General features: G+C 37.8%; 1 long non-coding RNA gene across 1 annotated transcript; it reads right to left on the minus strand.

Moving 5' to 3' along the window:
- Nucleotides 1-3023: 3023 nt before the first annotated feature.
- LOC134757395 (uncharacterized) lies at nucleotides 3024-14992 on the minus strand. Its single transcript, XR_010131280.1, has 3 exons — nucleotides 14806-14992; nucleotides 12594-12681; nucleotides 3024-3144 (listed from the first exon to the last, which is right to left on the minus strand). It is a non-coding gene; the product is annotated as an uncharacterized lncRNA (long non-coding RNA).
- Nucleotides 14993-21405: the final 6413 nt, after the last annotated feature.

Consider the following 21405-nt stretch of genomic DNA (forward strand, 5'->3'; position numbering starts at 1 on the left):
TTTTCTTCTAGTTCAAAAAAAGCCTCCCTTCCCCCTTCCTTGGCACATAATGGGCACTTGACAAATGTTGGTTTCTTTCAACTTAACACCTTCTATTCTGCTTCCCTCTCTGGATGGCAGGGTATGAACAGCAAGGCCTCACATCATCTGTTAACCATTTTCCAAAAAAAGCTCGGGGCTACCATGAGGACATGATGGATTAAAAGAAAAAAAAATGGTCCCAAACTACATTGGTGCCCAGGCCAGGTGGGGATTGAACAACTAAAATGACTTTATCTAGGCCGGTGCACTTGACTTTATTTTTCTTAAAGGGTAGAGAAGTGAGACCTTTATTATGACTTTGAAATCTGCATACTTGGGTGCAAATCAGGAAGTATGTGCAAAATGCCCATGGGGAAGGAGGCCAGGAATAATACATTATTCTTTTGAAGTTGTTCACCCTGGGTTTACTTTAAATGCCATTGACAGCTTTCCTCTTAATGCTTTCTGGGTCCGCTACATATGTAAAATGGAAAACCAAAGGTTTTCGCTTGAACCACAGGATTAACTGGTCAAACTGGTCATGGAAGGCCATCTGATTACAGACAGCCACAGTGATACATTTTTTTTTCAGTGAAAAATTCAACCTTGTGTTCATGCAGACTTGTCATTTGTGGTCCATTGAAACTCTGGGATTGCTACCCTTTTAAGGAGGGAAAGAAAATCAAACAGTGTGATTGAGCTCTCTCTTGCTCTCTGATGTCCTCTCAGTTTTTCCATAGCAATTTTATTTGACTTAAAGTGCAACTCAAGAGAATTCCTAAAACTCACTAGCGTGAAGTCAACCCTGAGGCTGGAGAGAGTTCTATGGGCTTCTTGCGCGTATGCTGATGATGCCATTGTCAGGATGCAGCCTCCTGGGAGATCTCCACTCATTTCCATCCTTCATTCAGGTGCTCCTTCCCTCAAGCTGCCCAAGAATCTCTTGTTCCTCTGAAGAGGCCAGGCTCAGCCCTAGCTTGCTCTTTATCTGCTCAGAGTGAGCAAGGAGATTGGACCACCATTTTGTCCAGTCCAATTTCCTGCTTTGCTTGTTTTCATGGTTGTTGACTTTTGTTTGCAAGGAAAACCTTGGATTTCTCAGCCAGTGAACAAGAATATTTTCTCAGGCTTTTTATAGACTGTTTTAGAAAGAGAGGGCAGAGGCACATGCCTTTCCTCTCCAGCCACATAAAACAAAGCTTTAAGTGATTCTTTGGATTGAGGCGGATACAGAGAATTTGGGTGTGGGGGTGGTCAGGAACCTTGCGGGTGACAGTGCTACCTTGATTTTACGTGTTAGACCTTGAACCTCAAATCTTAGAAGAGTCTATCTCATAGTCTGCAGAATGGGCCCATCAGATTGGGTAGGTTACCTGCAAGTCAGCTTGCAGCTTTGCAGGGGAGGAAGAGAAAGGGGGCACCTGTGTTAGTTATGCCAAATTGATGGTGGTCATTAATGGGGTGATGGTTGTAGCCAGATCTCCACCTCTCTCATACAGGGGCAGAGGATAATTGAACATCATGTGGCAGTCACAGTTGTTTGCCTCCTGTGGCCCTGTAGGTAAGTTAGGGATAAATGTCAAGGAGCAATTGACTTTGCCCTGCTTGGGCCTGATTGTTTTCCCATTCTCCATAGGTGAAAAAAAATGGTGTGATTCAGCAAATGAAACTATCATCAGAGTGAACAGGCAACCTACGGAGTGGGAGAAAATGTTTGCAATGTATCCATCTGACAGAGGTCTAATATCCAGAATCTACAAGGAACTTAAACAAATTTACAAGAAAAAACCAAACAACCCCATTGAAAAGTGGGCAAAGGACATGAACAAGCACTTCTCAAAAGAAAACATTCATGCTGCCAACAAAGATCAAATAAAGCTCACCATCACTGATCATTAGAGAAATGCAAATCAAAACCACAATGAGATACCATCTGACACCAGTCACAATGGTGATTATTGAAAGGTCATGAAACAACCAATGCTGGCTTGGTTGCAAAGAAATAGGAACCCTTTTACACTGTTGGTGGGAATATAAATTACTTCAACCATTGTGGAAGATGGTGTGGCAATTCCTCAAAGTTTTAGAACCAGAAATACCATTTGAATACCAGCAATTCAATTACTATGTATATACCCAAAGGAATATAAATCTTTCTAATACAAAGATACATGCATGCATATGTTCATTGCAGCACTATTCACAATAGCAAAGACATGGAATCAACCCAAATGCCCATCAATAATAGTCTGGATAAAGAAAATGTGGTACATATACACCATGGAATACTATGCAGCCATAAAAAGGAACCAGGTCATGTCCTCTGCAGGGATGTGGATAGAGCAGGAAGCCATTATCCTCAGCAAACTAATGCAGGAACAGAAAGCCAAACACCACATGTTCTCACTTATAAGTGGAAGCTGAATAATGGGAACACACGGACACAGGGAGGGGAACAACACACACTGGGGCCTGTTAGGGGGTGGGGTGGAGGGAGGGAGAGCATTAGGATAAATAACTAATGCATGCTTAGCTTAATACCTAGGTGATGGGTTGATAAGTGCTGCAAACCACCATGACGCACGTTTACCTATGTAACAAACCTGCACATTCTGCACATGTACCCCAGAACTTTAAAAATAAAATGATGTGCTTGCCCAGTGCCCATTGTGTGCCAGGCCTCAGATGTTGCCTTGCTTCAGTCTTAGAAATTATACTTACAACATTGTGATGTTGGAATAATGTCGTTCATGCTTCCTTTCCTTTGTTATTTTTACCATTAAAGGAACTGAGGCTCAGCGAGGTAAAGCGACTTGTTCAAGGTGGGATCGTGTCACATGGATAGAAAGCGGTCTATAAATGCTTATTAGTAATGGAATTTAAGTTGAAGGGAAAGAAAAGTAAAAGGTGACTTTGTGCTTTTATTCATTTGGTATTTATTCACTGCCTCTCAGGAACAAAGCATTAAGTTTTCGTAGCATCATCTTCAGTTCATCATTCCTTGTAAGAGCTGCTTCGGTGTTCGTTGATAATTTTTCTCTTTCTTCTTTCATCCTCATTTCTTTCTGCCCCAGAGATATAACACTATTCTGTTTGGTATATGTCCTTGGGTATACATATGTCCTTGAAAAATGTACATAACATTATTTTACATAGGCATGAGTACATTTGCATATGTATACATATGTGAATTATATACATAGCATTGTTCTATGCACTTCATTCTATTTCTTGCTTTTTACTCAGTGCTTTTAAGTTCTCCATACATTTATTTATATCCATCTAGTTCATTGCTTCCGATTGTTTATCCTATTCCATAATATCCATCCACATTCTCCCAGTGATGGACAAGTGGGTTACCTCTATCTCTTTACTACATCAATAATGTGTTGGGATCCTTGAATGTGTGAGCACTTCTCAGGGGAAAATATCTGGTCTCTATACTTTCAGTGGCAAATCAAAGCATGCAAGGAGAGCTGGACAGCTGGAGATGGTGTAATATTTATTTTAAATGCAACTAACAGGAACCGGAGGGCATCCCCCATTAAAGGGACTGCTCTACAAAGAGAACCATTAACATGAATGTAAATCACAGTAGCTTCAGGGACAGTTTAATAACAATCTGACTTTTTATTGGGTGAACAGGAGATGTACCAGCTTTCTCCTTACTGAGTCTTCTGGATCTTTTGCAGACAGAGATTATATCTGAACTGCTATCGAGATGACTGAGGGCAGAGGGCTGCTCTGGGAGTAATGGCCATAAATCCAATTAGTAATTCACTTTCTCTTTTGCTACAGGCTCCATTTCCCCTGAATGTGGAGAAGATATGCATGTTGGTCACACTCTGGAACCCGGCCAATCCCAAGGGCTCTGTGTCATCATGCCACAAAAACATTCATGACACCTTGCATGGGAAAATACTAGAATGATACACATCACCCTAGCGATAGTAGAAACCTCTGCTGAAGGAAGTGGGAAAGGTGGTGGGTTGATGGCCTGGGGACTCGTCATACTTTATTCTGTATACTTGTGTATTGCTTCAAACAAAAATTTGTTCCTATCTTACTGGTGCAATAAGGAAAAGGAAAACCCTTTAGGGACCTCTAGAGAAGTTTAGCACGGTTAGAGCTCATAAAACTCCCTTTTTATGAATGAGGAAACAAGGCAGCTGGAGCACCACCAGGTTGTGTGTTCCTGCTCCCATGGCTGGGTGGGGACCAGAGCTTGTCCCTCTTGATTTCTCCACTTCAGTCCTAGGGATGCTGGGTACATGCACCAGTGTGACCAGTGGCAAAACTGCAAGGGGGCCAATGAGCCCAGAGGCTGAGCCAACGCAGAAATGTCTTGGATTCCAGACCTGTTCTTGAGAACTTGGAAACTTAAGAAAGCAAATGCTTTAATGATTAATCTTTATGATCCAAAGTAAAGAATGGAGATGGCTTGGATTAAAAACAAAACCTGTACCAGATTAATTTTGATTTTTAAAAAATCACGTAATTGAGACCAGCCTCAGCAATATGGCAAAACTCTGTCTCTACTAAACATACAAAAAAATAGCTGAGAGTGGTGGCATGTGCCTATAGTCCCAGCTACTCGAGAGGCTGAGGAGGGAGGATCACTTGAACCTAGGAAGTTGAGGCTGCAGTGAACCATGATCATGCCACTGCACTCCAGCTTAAGTGACAGAGCAAGACCTTGTCTCAAAAAAAAAAAATTGCATAACTGCTTTACATTTATTTTCTCTGAGATTGAAAAGACACATGTTGAGAACAAGGGGGTTCTATCTCTTCCTATGTCTATACTTACTACAAAGGTGTTTCTTGTGGGTTGATCATTTAAAAAATATTATTATCATAATTGTGGTATAAATGACAAAACCACACTCGCATGAGCTAGTGAAAAAAAAAAAAAGCACAAAGGATTTGGGTTTGAACCCCAGCCCTGGCATTTACTTGTCACCTTGAGCAAGTGACCAAACCTCCCCATGCTTTAGTTTTATTGTGTGTAAAGTGGAAATAATATCACCTAATTCACATGATTACAATGAGGATCAACTGAGATACTCTAAGTAGAGGTTTTAGTACAATGGCTGGCACATAGTAAGCACTCAATAATGATGGCCATTATTATTTTAATAAGGACATATTCACTATTATTATTTTCCCTTGGACTACTCCCGGGATCAGTGAGATATTTTTTAGGTATACTAATAACTTGCTTTGAATTTCTCGAAAGCAGAGTCTGAGACAAGGATTTGTGTGCAGAGTGTTTGTTTGGAAGGTGATCCTGGGAAATGCAGTGAGGAAGTGAACCAGGGAAGAGAGAAAAAAGGCAATAAAAATATATCTCTGTGGGCAAACTTGACACAATCCTAAGACCTTCTGAGGGACTGTGTAGAGTATATTTCTATTTCAAAGAGCATGGGGGAGGCATGACACTTACATAGTGTCTGGTACAACTACGTAAGTGCAATCTCCAATTAGGTTTTTTTTTTTTTTTTTTTTTTTTTTTTTTTTGAGACAGTCTCACTCTGTTACCCAGGCTGGAGTGCAGTGGTGTGATCCTGGCTCACTGCAACCTCTGCCTCCCCGGTTCAAGCAATTCTCAGGCTTCAGCCTCTCAAGTACCTGGGACTACAGGCATGTGCCACCATGCCTGGTTAGTTTTTGTATTTTTAGTAGAGACAGGGTCTTTCTGTGTTGCCCAGCCTAGTCTCAAACCCCTGGGTTCATGTGATCCACCCACCTTAGCCTCCCAAAGTGCTGGGTACAGGCGTGAGCCACCGCACCCGGTCTCCAATTAGGTTTTAAATATAGGTTATGTTTTTGCTTATAATTTTTTTGTTGTTAAGTAACAAATGTTGTCTGTATTGGCTGGTGTTCCCCATGGTTGCTCTGCCAGCTGTTTCTCCATTAACTGATATGAGGGCATAATTTATGTGGCAAAATGTTTTGGCATGGTAAACATTTCAGTAACAAGAAGCTTAAAAGTTAAGTTTGAATGATATATTTATCATTCCATTTCAAGTCAAGGTAGGTTATCTCTTAGACTGGTTCTCAGAGTAAGCAAAGGGGCTTCTGGAAACAATGATACTCTTTTCAGAGAACACTACAATCATCCCAGAACACCAGAGTTCCAATATATTCAATTTCAAGGCATAAACACAAAAAGTTATTGCAAGAAATATGACCATATTATGAAATTATTAATATGGACATGCACACACACATCAACCAAATACGACTGACTTTTTATGAATTTCTATTAATATTTGTTTACTGGGTCATTGCTCACTTGTTATCTGTGGGAATTTACTAGCAGGTTAGCAACAGTAGGCACCATGGGTATATGAAAATAGGGGAGAGAAACATTACACATGTGACATTTTACCCATTTTTACACTAACCTGAGAGTAAAGAATCCCTAATTATCTTTCAGGGACAAAACACTTCTACGTAATTTTTAAAACACTGGCCTTTGAGAACCAATGTAAAAGTTCAACCTAACAGCTACAATGCCAATTTGTGGCAATATTCACTAATCAAAATGAGGGACATCTCACGATTCCAGGCTACTAGGAAGTTTGCAGGTGACTTGGCAGATCTCGTAGATTGCACCTCCTAGGTGCTGTAAGGGCAAAGTGTGAGTTGCCTACTAAGCTAGTGGGCAGACACTCGACTCTTCTGTGGGGTCACTTGAAACTGGAGCTATGTATATAAAGTAGCTCCCCTTAGCCACAGCTTGGCTTTCTGCTGTTTCAGTTACCAGTGGTCAACCGCGGTCTGAAAATAGGTGAGTACAACACAATAAGATATTTTGAGAAAGACAGCGAGAGCGACCACATTCACATATTTGTTATTACAGTACATTGTTACAATTGTTCTAATCTCTTACTATGCCTATACATACATACCTATAATAAAGTTTATAAATTAAACTTTGTTATAAATAAAGTTTATAAATTAAACTTTGTTATAAATAAAGTTTATAAATTAAACTTTGTTATAAATAAAGTTTATAAATTAAACTTTGTTATAAAGTTTATAAATTAAACTTTGTTATAAATAAAGTTTATAAATTAAACTTTGTTATAAATAAAGTTTATAAATTAAACTTTGTTATAAATAAAGTTTATAAATTAAACTTTGTTATAAATAAAGTTTATAAATTAAACTTTATTTAAAGTTTAAATAAAATTTATAAATTAAAGTTTAAATAAAGTTTATAAATTAAACTTTATTTAAAGTTTAAATAAAGTTTATAAAAATTAAACTTTATTTCAAGTTTAGTTTATAAAAATTAAACTTTATTTAAAGTTTAAATAAAGTTTATAAAAATTAAACTTTATTTAAAGTTTAAATAAAGTTTATAAAAATTAAACTTTATTTAAAGTTTAAATAAAGTTTATAAAAATTAAACTTTATTTAAAGTTTAAATAAAGTTTATAAATTAAACTTTAAAGTTTAAATAAAGTTTATAAATTAAACTTTAAAGTTTAAATAAAGTTTATAAATTAAACTTTAAAGTTTAAATAAAGTTTATAAATTAAACTTTAAAGTTTAAATAAAGTTTATAAATTAAACTTTAAAGTTTAAATAAAGTTTATAAATTAAACTTTAAAGTTTAAATAAAGTTTATAAATTAAACTTTAAAGTTTAAATAAAGTTTATAAATTAAACTTTAAAGTTTAAATAAAGTTTATAAATTAAACTTTATTTAAAGTTTAAATAAAGTTTATAAATTAAACTTTATTTAAAGTTTAAAGAAATTAAACTTTAAAGTTTAAAGAAATTAAACTTTATTTAAAGTTTAAAGAAATTAAACTTTATTTAAAGTTTAAAGAAATTAAACTTTATTTAAAGTTTAAAGAAATTAAACTTTATTTAAAGTTTAAAGAAATTAAACTTTATTTAAAGTTTAAAGAAATTAAACTTTATTTAAAGTTTAAAGAAATTAAACTTTATTTAAAGTTTAAAGAAATTAAACTTTATTTAAAGTTTAAAGAAATTAAACTTTATTTAAAGTTTAAAGAAATTAAACTTTATTTAAAGTTTAAAGAAATTAAACTTTATTTAAAGTTTAAAGAAATTAAACTTTATTTAAAGTTTAAAGAAATTAAACTTTATTTAAAGTTTAAAGAAATTAAACTTTATTTAAAGTTTAAAGAAATTAAACTTTATTTAAAGTTTAAAGAAATTAAACTTTATTTAAAGTTTAAAGAAATTAAACTTTATTTAAAGTTTAAAGTTTATAAATTAAACTTTATTTAAAGTTTAAAGTTTATAAATTAAACTTTATTTAAAGTTTAAAGTTTATAAATTAAACTTTATTTAAAGTTTAAAGTTTATAAATTAAACTTCATTTAAAATTTAAAGTTTATAAATTAAACTTTATTATAGGTATGTATGTATAGGAAGAAATGTAAAGGAAAAAATACATACATACTATAGGTATGTATGTATGGGAAAAAAGTTTATAAATTAAACTTTATTATAGGTATGTATGTATGGGCAAAAACATAGTGTATATAGGGTTTGGTATTATCTGCAGTTTCAGGCATCCACTGAGGGTCTTGGAATGTATCCCCCATGGATAAGGGGGGACTACTATGTATATATGTCTGTGTATGCATATATAAACATATATATGTATACACACATATAGTTTATATATATACATATACATACATATGTATACATGTATGTATATATACTTATACATACATATAGTTTATATGAGGAAAACTTTATGTATTTTACTATTTTGCACTAAATCAGGCAATACACTACTGAATATAACTAACACAACTGCCTTCTTTGCTTACACTATTACTTACTTCCATGCATTCATTTCCTGAGTCTGGAAATGGATCCACCTTCTACCATCGTTACTGAAGGCCTAGCTCAAATCTCATGTCCCCACAAAACTAAACCTAACCATCTCAGCCATCTGCTAGGGGGCCCCCTCTCAAATTCTTAAAATTTTTATACTGTTCATTTCACACTTACTGCCACCCTATATTGTTAGTCTCTCTCTCTGTCTTTCTCTTTCACATTCCCTCTCTCACACACACACACATTCCTATCTTCCCTAACTAGATAAGATTTGCATTTTATTACTGTTTGTGCCCAATAAGTGCCTCATACACAGTGGCTCTTGCAAATATGTTAGAATCTTGTAATTAGGCACAGCCCCCAACATTATTCACAGCCCCACTCTATCAAACACCAATGTTTCCCCAAATTGAGTAATGTAGAGATCCTTAAAGAAAATGAAATCTGCACAAACCCAGTGTCGACTTAAATATGCTTAAGTATAAAACAAAGCATAAACTCCTGCCACTTATAGCTTCCATACAACTATAAAATGAAAACAGTTTACAATTAAATGCAAATAAACCCACATATTTAAATTAATATTAATTTAATCTGACAGATGCTATTTTGCTGCAACTAAATCACTGTTCAGGATGGGAATACGGTCATGACTGCTGTGAGGCAGGCTGTTTACAATTTATCATGCCCATATTGTGGTTTTCTATATGACCATTCCAATTTTCCATCCATTTGCTCTATTTGAACCTTACGAAACCATCATTCATGCAATAAAATATCATGTCATTGGACTTCATCTGGCACAAGTACATCACTGCTGTGTTAGTTCCAACCTCTCTTCTTTCTCATTTACCTGTGACAATAATATACCACTTGGCATCAATGTGACCTTAAACGTAGATGCTATGAAATCTGTGGCAATACTTTGTTATAGATGGTCATCCAAATGAAAATACTCATAATAATATTAATAGCTATTATTTACAAACTTTTTTATGTGCCAAGTGCTTTCCTATATGTAGACTATCTCATTTAATTCTTACAATAACTCTCTGAGAAAGGTGCTATCATCATCATTTTATAGACAAGGAAACAGTGCCTCAGAGTTCAATAGCATTCTCAAATCCATGCTGCTTATAAAGAATTTTAACCCATGAAATCTGACCCGAAACATGAATGCTATACTATACTTATTAATTTGTTCAGCTGGGTGGGTGTGGTGGCTCACGCCTGAAATCCCAGCACTTTGGAAGGCCGAGGCGGGCAGATCATGAGGTCAGGAGTTCAAGACCAGCTTGGCCAACATAGTGAAACCACATCTCTACTAAAAATACAAAAAAAAAAAATTAGCCGGGCATGGTGGCGGGCACCTGTAGTCCCAGCTACATGGGAGGCTGAGGCAGGATAATTGCTTGAACCTGGGAGGCAGAGGTTGCACTGAGCCAAGATCGCACCATTGCACCCCAGCCTGGGTTGACAGAGTGAGATTCCATCTCAAAAAAAAAAAATTTATTCAGCTTACCATTCAAATGAACACAAAATTAAAATAAAAGTGTTACAGAGAGTCAACCTACCTCAATATTTGAGAAACATTTCTATATACCCAGAATTCATTATATGCTCAGTAATCATGCCTGTAGATTATTTTCCAATCAAGAAGTACTGGTGCAGTTATTGCTAGCCAAAATATGAAACAACTCAGCTTTCTCATCTGGTTGACTGGTCCAATCAAGAAAATGTTTGGACAAGAAAAAGTTGTACATTTCTGTCTTAGTCCATTTGGACTGCTATAGAAAAATACTATAAATTGGGTGGCTTATAAACAACACACATTTCTTTCTCACAGTTCTGGAGGCTGGGAAGGCATTGGCAGATTCAATGTCTAATGAGGGCTTGCTTCCTGGTTCATAGATGGTGTTCTTATGTGGTGGAAGACATGAGGGAGCTCTCTGGGGCTTCTTTTATAAGGGCACTAACTCCATGTTGGCCCCTCATGACCTCATCACCTCCCAAGAGTCCCACCTCCCAGCGCATCACATAGCGGGTTAGGATTTCAACATATGAATTTTGGGGCACGCAAACACTCAATCTACAGAACTTTAGTTCCATCCTCCCACACCCCCACCCCCGGTATAGTTACACTGGGTGTGTTTAATCAAATCCCTTGCTATTCTTCCCAAAAATTAATGGTGTGATTTACTTACTGGCTTCTGTTTCCCACATAAGCAACTTAGGAATGAGAAAAAAGCTTGTACATTTCAGATCTGTAAAGAACAGTTACCAATTTTCTTATGATACTGCAAAAGACATAGTTTTATCTGATTTCCAGGTCATCTACCGCATTGCTTTGGCCACGGTTTAATCCTATGAAGGTCTCTATCCTAAAAACTATTGGACAAGGTCTCTATTCTTAAGACTTGAGTGTTGTTGTCATTAATAATTTATATTGGCTGGGCACAGTGGTCCCAGCACTTTGGGAGGCCTAGGTGGGTGGATCACCTGAGGTCAGGAGTTTGAGACCAGCCTGGCCAACATGGTGAAACCCTGTATCTACTGAAAATACAAAAGTGAAGTGGGTGTGGTGGTGGACACCTGTAAATCCCAGCTATTCAGGAGGCTGAGGCAGGAGAATCACTTGAACCAGGGAGGCAGAGGTTGCAGTGAGCTGAGATTGTGCCACTGCACTCCAGCCTAGGCAACAAGAGTGAAACTTCATCTCAAAAAATATTAAGAAAAATAAAAATAAAAAATAAAAAAATTAATAGTATATATTGGAGTCATGCACTTCTACAAAAATAGCTGCATTCTGAGTTTGGCTGATTCTTCCATCTTAGAAACAATTTGGTAGGTAAAATTTAAATGTTATTACCCTTACATAGACGAGGCTATTAGTGCACAGGAGGTTAAATTTAAGGTCACACAATTAGTGCTGAGCCAAATGTAGAAATCAGGTTTCCTTGTCTACAGTTCCTCCCACTGGACCAAATTCCCCCTTAGAGCAATGCAGAAACAGCATTCTAGAAGGAATTTAGATTTATTTCTAAACTCGATCTGGTTCCATTGTGAGTATAAAAACCTGATTTGCAATCGGAGCCTGGAGTGTCACCCACCGCCTGTGTGGATGATTTTGTTACCAGCTGCTGAAACACTTCAATGGGAAGACATGGAATTCCTGCAGGAAATGACTCCAGGCAGCTCTGAATAAGTGAGGAAATTAAATGACTAACTTCAATGTTTCCTGGTTTTTGTCTATCTTAATTAACAATTTATTTTGGTAAAGGAAAAACTGAATAACTTTTTAATAGCCAACACGTAAAACTTAATATTTGTTTATAATAAAAACATGATTTCCATGTCTACTTTTATTTGCAAAACACCCAGCTTTTTAAATAATTTTCTCCTTCGGTAATTGTGTTTATTGAAGAGTTTCTCTTTAAAAAAACAATGACAGCATATATATGTGGGAAATATCAATTTCCTTCTCATAGTTCCCAAAGGCACACTTATGCAAAATGTGTTGATTATTAACAGAGCTAATATTTTTGTGGTAGTGTTATTACTGAACATCTATAAGAATTGGAGTTTGGCGTTGACAGAGGTGCTGCAGTCCAAATACATTATTGATTTCTATGTCATGTTAAATGCAGCATGGACCTAATTGAACATAATTACTACTTTTGATACATATTTTATGTGGTTCCTACTTTGCCTTCATTCATTTATTCCACAATACTTACTGAATGTCTGCCATGTACCAGGCATTCTTCTAGGTGCTGAGATACAAGGTAAATTAAACAAAGCTCCTGCTCCCATGGAGCTAACGTTCTAGTTGAAGGAAAAACAGACAATTAACAAAAAGACAGGAAAATATGTCAGGGAGTTGTAATTGCTATGAAGAAAAACAGAGTGAGACAAGAATGAGGGAGGGGTACTACCTTAAATGGCGGGGGCTCAGGAAATCGGGGAAATCCTGGGTTTGTCTGTGGAAAGTTAATAATTTCAGACTAATAATCCATCACGGACAACTATCATCGTGGCTGTATAATTGCGACATTCCATTCTTTCCTGGGTTCTACAAGTGTTTAGGAAAAACTCTTAAATTCAAGGTTAATGGTTAGCAATTTCAAGAAAGCTGATTTTATATCCGTGTAACTTCTGTCTTTATTTTTAGCCTTCTTTACGGGACAGTACCTCTTAGGACTAAAGAAGATGGGGCAAAATCAAAGTTCTCATCACAGGGCTACTTAACTTTAATGCCAAGCAAACATAAACAAATTTGAATTAGTAATTAAGTTTAGAGACACCAATTACATTTTTACTGAAATTAAATAAAGGCAAATTCTCCTTAATATTTCCAGAATGACTATTAACAACCACAGGTGTTACCTTTTGTTGAACAACATAATGTGCCAAGTACAGAACTTCATGTACATCTTCTTTCTTATTTTTCAACAGCCCTAGATATGGGTACAATTGCTCCCATCTTTTAGGTAAGGAAATTGGGACTCAGATAAGTTAAATACTCTCCCTGAGGTCCCAGAAGTAATCATGTCATGTTTGGAGTCTGACATCACTTCTGCCTGATCTTATGCGTCTGCAAGGAACAATGAAGGTGATCTAATTTAACCTCATTTTACATATGGGTAAACGGAGACAGCTGTGGTGACCTGCCCAGGGTCACAGAGCCAGTGAGCTGGTAGCAGAGTTGGGACTAGAGCCCAGTAGGAACTCCTCCGATGACACCGTGCTACCTCCCAGTGAGAGCTATGCAAGCCAAACTCTGCAACCCACTGCCTTTTCAATGAACATCCAGGTCAGTTGGGTACCCACTTGGCACCAGGATGAATCCTGACTCCTACTCATATCATACATAAAAAATCAATTCCAAGTGCATCATTTATCTAAGTGTGAAAAGCAAAATAACAAAGCTTTTAAGAACAGCTACATGATCTTGGGGTAGGCAAAGAAGTGTTGACAACTGTAAAGGTTAAAATGGGTAAATTGAATTATACTAAAAGTAATAACTTTTCTTTATTAAGATGTACCATTAAGGAAGTGGAAAGGAAAAGTCCCAGAGTGGGAGAAGACGTCTGTACACATGTGTGGTGACATAGAGCTTGTATCCAGCATGGCTCTGTGTGTGTGTGTGTGTGTGTGTGTGTGTGTTCATTCCTACAGATTAGTGGCAAAAAAGGCAGTTAATCCAATAAAAAAATAGAAAAAAACCTTGAACAGGTACTTCTAAAAAGAGGATATACTAATAAACAAATGAAAGGGTGCTCAACATCATTCGTCATTAAGAAAATGCAAATTAAATCCTCAATTGATTTTATTACACACTTAGAAGAAAAATTAAAATGAAATAAATTTATTGGACCATATGAAACTGCAATCTTTGCAGGTCAGAAATAGTCAAATATCATATAATGTAATCGATATCAAGTACTGATGAGGATGTGGAACTTCAGATCTTCAGACATTTGTGGAGTGTCAGTTGGTGTCACCCTTTGGGAATCTGTTTGGCAAAACTACACTAAAGCTTGGTGACTTAAAAAAGTAAATATTTGGCAGGGCACAGTGGCTCACGCCTGTAATCCCAGCACTCTGGGAGGCCAAGGTGGGTGGATCACCTGAGGTCAGGAGTTCGAGACCAGCCTGGCCAACATAGCGAAACCCCGTATCTACTAAAAATACAAAATTTTGCCGGGCGTGGTGGCATGTGCCTGTAATTCTAGCTACTCAGGAGGCTGAGGCAGGAGAATTACTTGAACCCAGGAGGCGAAGTTTACAGTGAGCTGAGATTGTGACACTGCACTCTAGCCTTGGCGGCAGAGCAAGACTTCGTCAAAAAAAAAAAAGAAAGAAAAAAGCAACCATTTATTATTTTATACACGTTTATAGATCAGGTGGGCAGCTCTGCGGCTCTGGGTTAAGCTCAGTCAATTCTACCTGGGCTTGTGCTTGCAGCTGGCAGAATGGTTGGGGCTGGCTAGTGCGATGGCCTGTCCAGGATGGCTCAGCTCTCCTCATGTCCTTCAGATCCTTCGGCAGGCTCACCTGGAGGGGTAGTCACAGACGAGAGAGAGAGAGTGAAAAAAGCAAGTGCTTGCTTGTAGGAGCACTACTGGTACCAACTTTTCCACTGTCCATTGGCCAAAGCAAGCCAAATGACCAAGCCCCGAGCCAGTGTGGGAAGGCATTATGATGACATGAATACAAAGAAGTGTGAAGATTGGGCCAGTATTTACTCAGGCTGGACAGACATTTGTATACCCTATGATGCAGCAATTTCACTCTTAGATATATACCCAACAGAAAAATATACATGTATTCATGAAGAGAAATATCCAAGAATATTAATAGCAGCACTTTTCATAATAACCTCAAGCTGAGAACAACTCAGATATTCATGTATAGTAGTGTGGATAAGCAAACTGTGCTATATTCACATGATGGAGTATTATACAGCAGTGAGAATGAATGAACTATGACAATACGGAGAGAGAGAGAGAGAGAGAGAGAGAGAGAGAGAGAGAGAGAAATACATATGAGCAAACAAACAGTAAAACAAATCCATGTTGTTAGAAGTTTGGCTAGCAGCTACCCTGAAAGGAGGCTAGTGACAGGAAAGGGACAGGAAGGGGCTTCTGGAACATGAGTCATGTTCTATTTCTTGACTGGGTACTGGTTACGTGGTTGTGTTCATTTTGAAGATGTTCATTATAATGTATACTTATATGTTGCACAGCTTTCTCTGTGTGCTCATGTCAATGAAATTTACACTAAAATCATTAACTGACATGCATAATTTTCATGGGCTTTTTGTTTGTTTTTAAATGTGTTTTCTGTTTTCCTATTGAGAAACTCAGGTAACTTTAATTCCATCTATTGTCTCCTCTGTGAAGGTGATGCACTTCAAAATCAACAAGTAAATTAGTTGCATCATCACTATGGCAATCACTTCATTCAATTCAATTCCATTTAACATAACAAGCGTTTACTGAGAACTCAAAACACAATGAAAGGAAGATGCATAAGGTCTCCACATGCTTTTCAGACCTCAGTGTACACCTGAATCATCTGGGGAACTGGTAAAATGTGTTGATTCCTGGGGTCCAACTCCAGAGATTCTGATTTAGTAGATCTGGAGTGGAGCCTAGTACACAACATTTTAAATTAAGTGCTATAGGTAAAATTGATGTAGAAAATCTTTGGATTATGTTCTGACAAAGACTAGCAAGAACTCGTGATCTAGTCGCAAAGAAATCTATGTATTAAAGACAAAAACTAAAACAAGGTACAAACTACAATAAAACTATAAAGAACATTGGATGGAGAAATTACAACTTCTTGAAGAAATGGGATTAAGTTTCACCTTGAAATAAGTAGGGAAAAGCTCTAAATTAATTCACTAAAAATATATTTAGCTCCTCCTACTAAGGTTTAGCACTGTTCTCAGTGCTGGGGATACACTAGGGAACAATGCATACCAAATCTCTGCCCTATGTTGCTTATGTCCTACTGAAAGCATCCTTTCCCTAGGCAAAGAGTAGTGTCTGTAAGGGGAGCACCAGGAAATACACAAGGAAATGCAGATAGGAACCAAAGTGTAGACGCTTTTCTGCATCTAGCAGTATTTTTGTATTCCAAACTAACATAGTTTCTTCCATTCCTTGGGTTTTATAGTCCCCAGATATCCAAAGTGTTTTCTCACCCTTTTGTGAACAGAGAGCATTTTTAGCATTCCCATTTACCTTTGTTGTTTTTGTTGACCTCTGGCTTCCCTCCAACTTCACCACATCTTTCTTGTTATTAGTTGTCTACAAAAAAACTCCGGTATACCAGGTAAGCTTACAAGAATTACAAAATGACTGCCAATGATCTCTGTCTAATTCTATGACCTAGAACCTCTTCTGAAGCACCTGACACTAGTTTTGAATTGACTCCTCAAGAACCATGGCAAACTCTTTTCTAATTGACTATCTGCCACCACTCTAGGCATTTGTGGTGTGTGTACAGAAGGCTGTATACCACCTTCTAATCTCTACTCAGCCTCCAACTATCTGTATTTCAGTTGATAATCCCTGTGCTTATTCTGGTTGTTAACTTCTCCAGACAATCTTTAGCTTGTTATGTGGAAGTCTGGGGGAGGGGTTTGTTGATGTAATACCAGTTAATCAGATATCATCTGAAAAAGCCATCAGCTTACAGTTGATAGTAGTGGTAACTCCTCCTGATTCATTAGTACAGATGTTCCATTAATATCAGTAACAATGCATTTGACACTTTTCCAAAGCTTGATGAAAACAAATAGTTCTTTACATTTATCCTTCCACTGAGGTTTTCCTTTACGTAATGGTATTTATTCTTCTTTTAAAAATTTTGTTGTGGAAAAATTACTTAACATGAGATCAAACCTCTTAATGGATTTTTAAGTGTACTTTATGGTGGTGTTATCTACAGGCACAACGTTGTACAGTAAATCTCTAGAACTTACTCATCTTGCATAACTGAAATTTCACACCCATTGACTAACAACACCCAATTCCCTTACCCCCACAACCCCTGACAACCAACATTCTATTTTTTGCTTCAATGAGTTTGACTACTTTAGATACTTCATGTACATGGAATCATGCCATACCTGCCCATCTGTGACTGGCCTATTTCACTTAGCATAATGTCCTCAAGATTCACTTATGTTATTCCCTGTTGTAGAATCTCCTTCTTTTTTAGGACTGAATAATATTCCATTGTAAATATATGCCATATTTTCTTTATCCATTCATTCACCGATGGGCATTTAGTTCATTTCCACATATTGGCTATTATAAATAATGCTGCAGTGAACACAGGAGTGCTCCTATCTTTTTGAGATCCTGATTTCAACTCTTTTGGATAAATATCTATAAGAGGAATTGCTAAGTCATATAGTAATTCTATTTTGATTTTAAATTTTTTTCCATACTATTTTCCATAGAGACTACACCATTTTGCATTCCCATCAACAGTGTATACTGTTGGTCTATCCTCACCAACACTTATTGCCTTTTGTTTTTTGTTAATAGCCATTCTAACAGGTATGATGTGATATCACATTGGGAAGAGGTATTTCTAAGTCAATAGGATAACTTTTCTTAAGGAAGAAAGTAATTCCTGCTCATGATTCTATATTATATTAACATATTAATATATTTATACACATGAAGTAGAAGGTTGAGAAAGTTATCTAAAGAGACTCTGGAGTCAGTTTGACTAAAACTTGAATTTTTGTTCTGTCCTCCAATAGCCTTGTGATATTGAAAAATTCATGTAATCTTTCACTGTCTCAGTTTCCCTGTCTGTAAAATAAAATGGGGCTATAAATAACATTTCTCTCAGAGGGTTCTTGAGAGGGATATATTTATTCTGAAAACTGGTAAATAATGGGAAAGAATTCTAACATTAATATTGTTTTTGGGGGGAGTATTTCAGAGTAATCAAATAACTAACAAGAGAAAGTTTACCTATCTATCTATCTATCTATCTATCTAATAGCTAGTAAAAGAAATAACAATTAGCAAATCATCATTTGTCACCCCTGTGAGATAATGGTCCCAGGAAACAATCTTTCTTCAGCAGCTACTAACACCATTGGGTGAAATGTTGATGGGAACTTTATAATTGATGGATCAGACTGACACCACCTGAACCCCTCCTAAACACCGGCCAACCTTAACTCCACTCCCACAAAGTGGGATAAGCACCCAGTATGTGCATCCTGGTGGCATGCAACAGAAAGTACAAGGTACCACCTGCCAAGACCCCTATCTACCAGGTTAAGAAAATATGAAGGATGGAGGAACATGTTAAATGACACCATGAGGATGCAATTAGCTAAATACGTAACAAAAGAAGTTATGTAGGAAAGATTACTCAGTTTCTTCCACAAATAAATGACATTAAAAATAAAGAGGAAAAGGGGGGAACTCCCTTAAAGGATATATCAACCACATGCAAATATGTGGATATTTTTAGGATCCTCATTCAAGCAATCCAGCCATCAAAAGATATTTTCAAGACAACTAGGGAAAATTGAAAACTAATTGGGAAAAAGATGATATTAAAGATTTATTGGTAATTTTGCTAGGTGTGATAACAATACTGAGTTATAGTTGAAAAAAGAGTATTTGCCTATCAGCAAATATTGAGGTAAAGTGGCATGTTGTCTAGGAGTTGCTTTAAAATACTCTAGTAAAAATAAGTGTGCATATGTTTCATCTCTATGTGTCTGGTGTGTTAGAAGGAGCAGAAAGATGAAAGCAAATGACAGAATGTTGATAATTTTTAGAGCCAGGTGATGACTAAAAGAGGATTCACTCTACTATTTTCTCTGTGCTTATGTGTTTGAAATTTTGCACAAAACCCATGTTCTTACACCAAAGCAAGCAGATATCATAAATAAGAATTGTTTGCATAATTTGTATGATATTTCAAAACAAAAAAACACCTGAAATAAATTTTCAAACTTTCAGCAGTTGCTCCTTATGCCTCAGGCACCTGGGACAACACAGTTACTGTCTCTTGCCGTTAGGGGTGATTTGAGAGGTCAGAGAAGCACTAAAAGGGTTGAAGGAAGCTTTATAATCCATAGCTCAAGCTCTGAAAAGTAAATGAACTAATGTCATTTAAATGTAGTGGGTCAGGACCAGCATTTTAAAAACATGAAACAGAGAAAACAAAGCTGCCAGGAAGTTTAAACTGGGCGGAGCCCACCACAGCTCAGCAAGGCCTCTGCGGCCAGACTCCCTCTCTAGATTCCTCCTCTCTGGGCAGGGCATCTCTGAAAAAAAGGCAGCAACCCCAGTTAGGGGCTTATAGATAAAACCCCCATCTCCCTGGAACAGAGTACCTGAGGGAAGGGGCAGTTGTGGGCGCAGCTTCAGCTGACTTAAACGTCCCTGTCTGACAGCTCTGAAGAGAGCAGCAGATCTTCCAGCTCAGCATTCGAGCTCTGATAAGGGACACACTGCCTCCTCAAGTGAGTCCCTGATCCCCGTGGATCCTGACTGGAAGATACCTCCCAGTAGGGGCCGACAGACACCTCACACAGGAGAGCTCCGGCTGGCATCTGGTGGGTGCCCCTCTTCGACGAAGCTTCCAGAGGAAGGAACAGACAGCAATCTTTGCTGTTCTGCAGCCTCTACTGGTGATATTCAGGCAAACAGGGTCTGGAGTGGACCTCCAGCAAACCTTTGCAAGGACATGGATGAAGCTGGAAACCATCATTCTTGGCAAACTAACACAACAACAGAAAACCAAACTGAACACTCATAAGTGGGAGTTGAACAATGAGAACACATGGACACAGGGAGGGGTACGTCACACACTGGGGCATGTCGGGGGGTGGGGGGCTAGGGGAGGGATAGCATTAGGAGAAATACCTAATGTAGATGACGGGTTGATGGGTGCAGCAAACCACCGTGGCACATGTATACCTATGTAACAAACCTGCACATTCTGCACGTGTACCCCAGAACTTAAGGTATAATAATAATAATAATAATAAAACATGAAATAGAATAAAATAGAAAAATGCCAGACTGCATCTTCCATAATAGTACATTACCTATATGAGTTATTTACCACTGATATCAGGGCTTCTCAATTCTGAATGTGCACCTGAATCAGCTGAGGATCTTGTTACAATGCAGATTCTGACTCTAGGTCTGGGGAGGGGTCTGAGATTCTGCATTTTTAACATGCTCTCCCAGGGAGCTTACAGTCTAGGGGTGGAACACACAGGTTCAATCTTGCAAAATGGCAGGATATACAACTACAAATGGGAGTGCAGCAGAAAAGGAAGACTAGCTCTGCCTGAGATTTCATGGTTGAGTAGGAGTATGTTAGGCAGAGAAGCACCTGAGAGGCAGTCCAGGGAGTGACTGGCAAGTGCCAAGGACCAGTGAGCTTTTCTTGGCATGGTCACATCACTCTCTCTTGCAGCTCAACATGGTTTCCAAGGCCACAACCTGATGGCAGTTGCCCCTCGTGAGTTTAAGCTAGCTCAGCCAGCAGGTGTGCTGGAGGCCTTGATGTCTTCCCTTGAAGGTCTGGCACCTGTAGTTCTGGTGGCTGTCACCTGGCGATGAGCAACGTGCTCCTGCAAACAGCAGCCTTCAGGACTTCGTGGCACCCCTTTCCTTCCTACTTTTCCAAACTGCGCTCACAGCTCTCCACCCTGGCCCTGCCCTCCACAGATCTCACTTTCTATTTTGCATAAAGGGCCACTGCCATCCGATTTTCACTGCTTCTCCTTTCTCTTCCTCAAAAATCACTGATATTCCTTGTGTGTGTGTCTCCTTCTGCTGCAAAACAGGAATCTGCAAGGGTGACCACCCACCTAAGCCTTGGACCTCACTTCTCCCAGCACCTCCCCCAGCCTCTCCATGTCTTGTATGCTCCCCCTCACTCACTTACAGAACCCTCTGCCCTGTTTACAAACATGCCACTTCTCCAGGCACCCAAGGGTGTCTCTAAACCCTGTTACTTTCTTAGGTTCCTTGCAAG

Source organism: Gorilla gorilla, chromosome 17 (genome assembly GCF_029281585.2).
Source record: "Gorilla gorilla gorilla isolate KB3781 chromosome 17, NHGRI_mGorGor1-v2.1_pri, whole genome shotgun sequence".
NCBI classification, from domain to species: domain Eukaryota; kingdom Metazoa; phylum Chordata; class Mammalia; order Primates; family Hominidae; genus Gorilla; species Gorilla gorilla.